This window comes from Triplophysa dalaica, chromosome 23 (assembly GCF_015846415.1).
Source record: "Triplophysa dalaica isolate WHDGS20190420 chromosome 23, ASM1584641v1, whole genome shotgun sequence".
Classification (NCBI taxonomy): domain Eukaryota; kingdom Metazoa; phylum Chordata; class Actinopteri; order Cypriniformes; family Nemacheilidae; genus Triplophysa; species Triplophysa dalaica.
Genome location: NC_079564.1, coordinates 4,852,823 through 4,862,099, shown reverse-complemented (window position 1 = coordinate 4,862,099; position 9,277 = coordinate 4,852,823).

The following is a 9,277-nucleotide window of genomic DNA, read 5'->3' as shown; positions in this document are numbered from 1 at the left end:
AAAAACACAGGACTGAAGACAATTCACTTTAAAAGTGCAGGATTAATCTGTGGATATAATACATTCTTTTTTATCTTGTTTTACTGATTTATCTTTGCACATAATATGTGTCTTTATTGACACCATTTTAATTTTACTGTGTTAAAGCAATCGTTTACCCCCCCAAAGTCATAATTGATTCACCCTCATGTCATTCCAAACCAGTATACTGTAAGACTCTTGTCTGTGAAACACAAAAAGAGGATATTTTGAGAAATGCGTCAGTGGTGTCTATACAATTAGAGTCAAATGGGAGTCAGTGTTGCATAGTTACCGACGTTCTTCAAAATATCTTCTTTTGTGTTTGCAGAAGAAAGTAATAGGTTTAAAATGACATGTGGGTGAGCAAAAGGTAAGAATTAGTATTTTGGCGTACTGTCCCTTTAAGGATTGGGCTTATATAAAACAATGAAAACGAAAACTGCAGACTGTCCTGAAGAAAACTGCAGACTTTGTGATCATCGTCATAGACATCATACAGAGTATAAAACTGTCTGTACATTCACACAACAGAGCTTGATGACTATAGGACTAGTAATGAAAATAAAGTTCTCTGGGAATTAAGCCGCCTTTAACGAAATGTCCTGAGGTCATTGGCTCTTGGATGGCAAATCAACCTAATAATAGCCTTATGACACAAAAATGACAAATAATACAGACAATTTGCAACCCCAGTGAGGTCCTAAATTTACCAGCTCGGGGGAAGCTGGGGTTCATTTCTCCATAGCCAATAAATGAGCGGTCGATTCAACAGGGCGCTGGTTCAAGACTGCTCTAATTCACCGTACCCTGTCATAAATCTGTGCACTCCTGCGCTTTTGGCACGCCTGTCACACGGGATGTGTTTATTTGTTTCTATCCAAGCGTAATTGCGTTCTGTGATTTTACTTTTCATTTACTTCGTCATGCATGATGTTTGTTTCTGTAGTCGGAGTGGGTGTCTTCGCCAAAATTCCTGGCAAACCCTCTCGGAGTGGGCGGCCGGGAGCTTGTAACCCGGAGGCCGTGTGTAATCTACACTGGCTGTTGCTGTCGTGTTGTAAGAAGCCTCAGTTGAAGTGTGTATAAGAGAGGTATGATTCATATAACGTCACTAAAACTGTGGATTTTTTTTATTTTAAATTATAAAGGCAAATGATGTACAGTAGGCTGCTTGTAGACATGAAACACGCGGTAAATTAAACAGCACAGATGTTTCTTTAGTATTTTGTTGTAGCGGTTAAAATAAATTAAAAATAAATTAAGGAAATTTAAAATACCTTGACTGTTTATATGATTTTAATTAGCCTTACTATTTAAAATATTTCAAATAATTTAACAATTCTAGTTATACAATTCTTTTATTTATCATTGAACAGTTGAAGTTTTATAAAAAGGATTATAAAACCCAGTTTAACAAGTTTTAACAGCATAAAGCTGAAAGGTAATGTACAAACAGAAATATTTACAAAAAAGTGGCATAAAAGTACGTGTAAAATGCATGTGACAACTTGCCCCGGCCTACATTCTACATTTTGCTTAGGAGACCGTTAAACTTTTCAGTTACACAGTTTATCCTTTGTTTAATGTTTGCTTCTGTTGGTTGCTTGTTTGTTATTGCAAAAACAACATGACACATTATGAAAATGATGTCTCAAATATTTTGCCTTTATAATACTACACAGTATTGATGCTATTAAAATGTTTGGGTATTTGGTAAGTGTTGTTACAATCATACCACAGTATTCTTTATCAAACCATAAACTGCTTACAAATAAGACACGACTTACCATCAATTCTGAAGTGCTCACAGCTTGTTGCTCTGTTCTTGTGTGCATCTTCAGTTGCATCCTTAAATGTGTTTTAATATGGTCCATTGTGTGTTATTTGGTTCCAGACAACATTGTGATAAAGCAGGGACGTAACAAGTTACAGCAGGATAAAAAAGTACTTCTTACTAATCAGAGACAAGGCCATATGGATGGAGTTTGATTATATTAACTTTAATTAACATTTCTGTCATCTGTGTGTGATAAGTGGACAGATGTTGGCTAAGACCTGCAGTCTGTGACGGCACTGTAATGTGGATCTCAGGTGCACACGCATTCTCTCTCTGGATGTCTGGCATTTCAGCAAAGCTGGATTTGTATTCTTCTTTTTTATGTAAGGGGATTTCTTCAACCTGCAGCTTTATATTTTGCAAAGTGTGGCCACGAGAGGGAGCTCTGGACATGTGTGTGTGTTTCGAAGAGGCGTGTTTGTACTTGAGGGTTATATGTGAGTTTCAGATTTGGTTTTAATTTAGAGAATGTGTGAAATGTGTCAGTGGGATGCTGGGCAGTGCTGTGGTGGTTACTGTGAAATAGGATCGGGGCAAGTTGTCACACTTTGTCAAAGGATGAGTTTGTTGTTGCAAGCCGTTTTCCTGCATAAGCAAATAACAAAATGTTGCTTCTTGTTGTACCTTTATTGCACAAGAAGAAGTTTACGGTTCATTGAACGTTTCGTGACAACATGCCCCAATGGTTTGTTATGTTACCTGGTCATTATTGGCATTTCGGCGAAACAGTAAAAGGATCATAAAATATGAAATAAGTTATGAAATAGAATAAAGGTAAAAGATAATGTACAAACGCAACCCATCAATAGGCTTTTACCAGAAGGTTGCATGATTTTATATCTCAAACAGGTGTGACAACTTGCCCCGGCCTATATTTTCTCTTGAAGACAGATCAATCGATCATAATATAGTTGATCTTGCTTTAATGTAATGCTAATGCCGTATGTCTGTGTGTATGTGTATTTACAACTTGTATAACAAAAAAAACATGCCACATTATGAAAATTATGTTTGAACCGGCCTGAAACATTAACACGTAAAACAAGTATTAGTTTCACCTGAATTTTTAGCAGGTAAACCAAGCGACGTTTAAACAGAGAGGCGGGCGGCTGATTTAAAAAAAACGTTACTTATTCATCTTAATTATCTGATTTTTCACACAAATGCACGTTTTGCAGGTTCGCCCACCATCAGGATGCGAGCAGCTCTTGTTTGTGTCAGATGAAGTCGGTGAGGCCTGGTGACGATGAGTCTCCGGTTCTTCACACACCTGCCAGAGATCCAGCATCACACCTCACAGCTCCGGAGTCAGACTGTGACCCAGGTAATGAAGGTTCCAGAGCGGAAGATCAAATCACTTTCACACACCTTGAGCCTGGATGTGTCGGACTAACAAACAGCGTAAGTTCTGCGGTGAGCTGGGGAAGCATATGTCCACTGGAATATTTGTAGCATGAGAGGGAGAGAGAGAGAGTGTGTGTGTGAGACGACTGAGTTCCCCCAGAATTCTCAGCAGGCAGGAACATCTCGGGGTCAGCGGCACATATCTGCACGGATTATCACGCTGTCACACTCCGCCTCACGCCAGCGGATAACAAGCCAGCCTGCTGTGGAAGAAAGGAGGGGGCACGGAGGGAGAGAGTGACAGCGATGACACACTCACATCCGTAAACACACACGCACACACACAAGATCTATTTGCATAACGCTCGCTCATGTAAGGAAAGCACGCAAGGGCGTGTGCAGGTGCTTCGTAGAGCGCATGAACTTCATGTTGGCCTATCTGTGTAAATAACATCATTAAACCCCCACACATCATCCTAAACACAATGAAAAAACTAATTAGCATCGATATAGAAACATTACAGAAGATGACCAATATAATGTATATAGACGACAGGTGAATGAGGCCATTGAAACTTTATGCATTTTTTATCTGGCAGAGAAAGGACTAAACTGTAGCTACTTGCAATAGCGGCCAAATCAGATTCTCATAAGGTCAGGCTTCCATAAGAAAGAAAAATGACAGATGAGATCTCCTTAATATCTCGATTATTTCTGCTAGACATCTATGGGATTAAATGGAGAGCGAATGGAAATGTTTTCTTAAAGGGATAGTTCACCCAAAACGAAAATTCTGTCATCATTGTTCCTAACCGGTATAAATGTCTTTGTTCTGATGAACACAAAGGAAGATATTTGGAAGAATGTTAGTAACCAAACAGATCTCACTCCCCATTTACTGCCATAGAGGGGAAAATAAATACAATGGGAGTTTTTTTTTGGGAGCAAATTTTTAGACACAACCCAGGGAGTTTCATCGGACGCATATGCCTGGCCCAAGGTTAAGTTCCGGTATGTGTTTGGTTATTATAAAACAATTTATTTTATACACTGAAAAATAATACTTAAAACTAACTTGGTTAAATTAAGGTTGCTTCCACACAACAGAAATATGTTATCTCTACTCAAATACTTAATGTATGATAAACTAAACTGAACCGAGTAAACTTAAACAACCATGTCCAAATAATTTCCAAATAACTTGATTCGATTAAGTTCATCCTACTAAAAGTATTTAAGTAGAGTTAACATGTTTCCATTACGTGGAACCAATATCCATAATTTATGTCCAAATAAATGATGTCTATTTTAGTATTATTTTGATCTACTTGATTGAAACATCATTTAAGATGTAAACATTAAGTTAAGCCCAAGCATACTCTAATTTAACGATCTAAATTTTTCAATAAAGACAGTATTGTAAAATCACGTTTTGAGTATATTTAATTGCATTAATATTGTATTGTTTATTAATTGTATTAAATTACATTAAAACTACTCAACAGTTATTGATTCTTTGTCTACTGGAGGTTAAGTTTGGGCCACATGATGTTTGTTTATGTTGTTGCCTCTGAAACCGTCTAAATGTTCTGCCTTTGAGTGTGGTTAGTGCAAATCAATGAAATGTGTGTATCTACAAATAATCAAACGTCTAGTACAAACAATCAAAATACATTTAAATGCATTTTGTAGGTGATTGTATCCAAAGTGTACGTACCAATTTGCATTTGAACCCATTGAAAGTCCAATTCGTGATTTTTGAATCACTAGCGCTCTACCAGATTCAAGCCTTTTGCATTATTTCTCATGCAAAAAATGCTTCACACATCTGTATTATAAAACAATCCAACAAAACATGCTTGTTTGCTTTGTCCACCTGGTTTGTTTGTCCGCGTCTCGCTCCGAACAAACAAAGTGCGCTTGTAAGACACGTAAGTAATGGAAACCCCCCGCTGTGGAAACACTGCTTGGCATTTGGAGTAAACAGAACAGATGGTGTGACTATGCAGGCCAGTAATTTTCAACTCAATAGTACAGCTCACAGGACCAACTGTGTGTTCTGCTGCTAGAATGCCATGACAGGCCCAAAGGAGATTCGCTCAAGGCGTACCGAAGACACACAGAGCACCATTCCGCTTTTCTCACCCTTTTTGAAAACACACATCAAATAAACCAACAAAGGCAATCGTAAGCTTCATCACCATCCATACATTCAGCCTTTTCTCTGCGTCTTGACACCTAATGCCCTTTAAGTTCTTCGGAGAGCAAACAAAAGCAGCCCATGTGCGTTCCAACGAATATCTCCATATGATGGATCCGAAAGCTCCTGGCGCTCGGTAAACAGCTCGCTGAACTTATTAAAGCGCTCGCTGCAGTTTCAGCTGATTGGCAGTCACCGGGAGCCATCGTAGAGAGATACAGAATGGATGCCCATTAGAATGTACACGTGTTGTCATAGCACTTCTGAGAACAAGAGATTGCTATAAACATTAATAAGACCAGCGCTTAATGCCTCCGGCTCAGAATGAGGCCTTGGGGTTCTCTTCTCTGATGCTTCTCAGAGGGATTCGTTCCCGGGAAAATCTGCAGATTTTTAAACAATCAGTGAAAACAAACGAAGTGGGAAGGAAAGAACACTGTGTGCTTTTCAAAAATCAAAGACGTTATGTTTCTATTCCATTAAAAGAGCAAGCACGTCGGTGAGATAAATCTATACGAAATTGGAAACATGCAGAAAAACACCCCCTTTCTTGGGAACGACACAAATATTATACATCTAATAATATATTGTATTGCACATGTTGTACAATATGGAAAATAGAAAACAAAAAAATCACATTTTAAAAATTTGGAGAATTAAGACTAACTTTTAAAATGATATGGATATAAAAGAAGGACTTATATACAGTACCTTTGAGATGTTTATTTGTGTCAGTGTGAGATATTTTGTTTGTAAGAACTATGCAAACTTTACTTTTATTCAATAGCACTGCAGTCTTACTATATGTCAACATGTTATTTATTTTAAAGCGACCTGCGTTCAAGGTATATAATTGTCATAGATGTCCTTGGCAATTGAACTCAATTCAATGCTTTACAAACTGAGCTACAAGCACTAAGTAAAAGTCTAAACTTCTGTCATTCTCACCCTCGTTTTATTTTGAACCCCTTCTTTAATGGAACAAATAGGAGATGTTAGGCAAAACATACAGCATCAGTCACCATTCAAGATAAACTTTGCCAATTTTAAATGAGCTTTGTATGGTGCAATGGCTTTAATTTACTGTAGATAAATGAACATATTTACTCTTTCTGTGTCACCTGGACTGAGAAATTCAAAACGTGTCATCCAGTAGATTTTTTACAGCTCCCAATGTGCTGACAACTGAGGACTGTTGCTGACAACTAAACCTGAATTAATCGGTTGAAGTAACCCAGAAAAAGATGAACATTGTTCATTTACATAACGTATATTTAAAGAATACAAAGTGTAAATAAAATCATGCACGTTCGTGTTAGGTGGAGGAATAACCCCAAAATTGAATGGAAAAATATAGTTTGGGTTTACGTTCCATTTAAAGGAAAAGTTCCAAAAAATCAAAGTTGTGTCTCGTAAACGCACACCATAGACTGACAAGACAAAGGAGAATATATTGATTAAAGTCGTCGTTTTGTTTTCGCACGTAAAGTATTCTCGTCACTTCCAAAAAATGTAATTGAGCCACTACGAGCGAAAGGACCAATTTAACGACATCTTTAGTACTTTCTGAACCTTGACAACAACTATAACCATGATGTCTATGAGGAGACCTGGAAATTTCTCAGACGCCACCTAAAATATGTTTTTATCTGTGTTCCGAAAACATAGTAAAAAAAAACACAATTTTGAGATGAACTTTCCCTTTAAGCATCATTAGCTCTGACAGAGCAACATCTTAACAGACATTATTCAGTTACCAACATTCTTCAAAATATCTTCTTTTGTGTTCTGCAGAAGAAAGATAGTCATACCGGCTTAAAATGCCATGAGGGCGAGTAAATAATGACAGAATTGTCATTTCTAGGTGAACTATCCCTTTAACTCTTGTTGCTGCAAAGAGCCAACTCCAGTCGCCATATACGTCAAAGGATGTGTCTGCTTCTTAAGATCACTATTTATGGTTCATTAAATATTTTCTGGGCAATAGAGCAGAGTTGCCGCGTGCTTGTTATGTACCGGAGAAAGGAAAAGCGTCGCCTTACGTCTATCTTAATGATGCTTGATTCTGCTTGTGCAAACAGCCATACCTCATAGGCGAAAGTCGTTATTTAAAGTGGAATATTAAATCGTCTGCAGACGTCTGTGTTTATCACACCATGTCTTTCCGTAATTGTTTTTCTCTCTTTGTGTCTGTCCTGTTCTTTGTCATGTTGCATGCATTAGATTTGTTTGGGGTTTATTTATTTATTTAAAAATATAGGTGCTCGTAGATCTTTTTCTCTTGTTTCCAGTCTAGATGGTGGTCTCTGAGTCTTTGTCATGATTTGCATATGCCTAGTTATTTTTATGCATTTCACTTTTTTTGTATGGAAAAAGTGGAAAGTACTGGTGAGAAGGTTAGAGTTTCACAAACAGCGGGGTTATGGGGCTGTTTATTGAGTGTACGCTATCCATATTATGCTATGGGATGTTGACCGTTGATGTGTGAATTTTATGACATCATTGGAGAGTTGAAGGCCTCATTTCAACCAGCAACAGAAAATTCTAAATATGTGTCAAAAGTTTTCTGTTCACTCACTTGTTTCTCATGCTTGTTTACATACTTTCCCATCTATAAGTATCTGTTCTATATGTTATCCCATTGATCTATAAAGCAATATCACATATGAGCGCTCCTGCTCATATTTTATTGCTTTCTATAAATGTAGCATGCAGGCATCCGTGGGTTGTGATTCAAGCGAAACATTTGAAAACACATGCAATATAAAACACACTCTGAATCCTGTTTCCAGTCATCGAAACAGGTTTGACATCCTCAGAACATTTCGAACTCGAAGCGTTGAGCGGTTTTAAACCCTTGCATGCTGACATCAGTCACACGCTACATCAGTTAGCGTGACCGTAATCGCATCTTCGTGTTCGTGACAAATATTACAGTCATCTCAACGACGCCAATCCCTCACGTCGCTGTTTTAATGAGAGACAATTAATATTTATTCACTTTTTGTCGGAGACCAAAGCGTTTCATATTCTACACATTTTCTGTGGAATAAATCAACTCCGACTCATATTCAGAGCTATGAAGGAGCTCTTGCTGGAAAAGCCACGCTGAGCTTCAGGCAACTTAATTGTGCCGCGTCGGAAAAATGAGGCAATTCATCCTTTAGTTTATAAAGCCTTTTTCCCTGGAGACACCTCAGTGATTTAAGGTCAATGACTCTGATTCTATGTGTTTTTCTCTTTTTTTCCCTTTCTGTTAAGAGCGGAACACAGATCAAGCTCTTCGCCGACGTGGAAGCAAGCCTTGTGTAATCCTGAAAACAATGCGTTATTGATTTTTCAGGTAAATTGGATAGATTTTAATATCGGATTATATATCGGGCAGGTGATAATTCATTTAAGGTTATTGAAAATATAAAAATGAATGTTTTCAATATGTGCATCTGCGATCCAGTTTGTGTCTCTTGAAGGGACAGTTTGCCCAAAAATGAGAATTCCAACATCGTTTATTTACCTTGTCATTCCAAACCTATATTACATTCTTTCTTCTGCATAACACAAAAGAAGCTATTTTGAAGAATGTTGAGAACCAAACAACATCGAACCCCATCGACATCCATAATATGGACACAAAACCACTGAAACGTTTCTCAAAATATTGTTTTTTTGTGTTTCACAGAAAATCATGTACAGGCTTGGAATGACAGTCTTTTGTTTAAATCTGCATTCTGTGTCAGTTACCTCAGCAGTCCCACAAATCCATGAGCGTATCTCATTGGCCGTGTTGTAATATGATGCAATATCATCCACACTGAGTCGCACAGATGTGACAAAGCGCATTTCGGTTAACCAGATCAGATTGTGTAGACACTTTA